We start from the raw sequence: 667 nt of genomic DNA, 5'->3' as shown, positions 1-667 counted from the left end.
ATGAAGTGCGTTTATGATTAAAACTAGAACCAATATCTGTCAATGGGGAATGAACACTTGTTTTCTCTTTAAATTTGCTTTCCCCGTTTTGTAGAAAGTAGAAAGTCTGAGATAGTATTTCTTGTAAAGGCATACTTAATATTTGTTTTATTTACAACTTCGTCATTTTTACAGTGTATGTGCTCTCTTATGCATCACGCAGTGAGTAGCGTCTGGTTAAAGCTGTAGTCTAATCGAGACGTGAATGATTGAGCTGCATTAAAGCGCCGTCAGCGGCTTTCCCATCGCCTCACATGTCTTCAGGGTTTGAGACACAACATTCAGCGCATGAACAGTTTAGTTACAGTTTCAGTCTGTGATCAATAGAAATGTTAAGCACACCAAGAGAAATGCAGCTAATCTAATGGATCCACAGAAGATCTGCTTACTAATGCATATGAAGCATCGTCAGGTAAATGTGGGTTTCTTCGGCTGGTAAAGTGACATGATGACAGCAGCGTGAGCCGAATGACTGACAGCTGAGACGTGTGTTTCCTCCACAGCGGCGTTTTCTTACAGGAACCTGTATACTCGTACGTTTTCTTTAAGTGAACTTTACATCATACTTTAAGTATACTACTATGTCCCTATTTAGGTATTAATTTGTATATATTTTGTTACATGAATA

This window comes from Sinocyclocheilus grahami, unplaced genomic scaffold (assembly GCF_001515645.1).
Source record: "Sinocyclocheilus grahami isolate Dianchi unplaced genomic scaffold, SAMN03320097.WGS_v1.1 scaffold912.1, whole genome shotgun sequence".
In the NCBI taxonomy this organism is placed as follows: Eukaryota; Metazoa; Chordata; class Actinopteri; order Cypriniformes; family Cyprinidae; genus Sinocyclocheilus; species Sinocyclocheilus grahami.
This window is presented reverse-complemented; position numbering follows the sequence as displayed.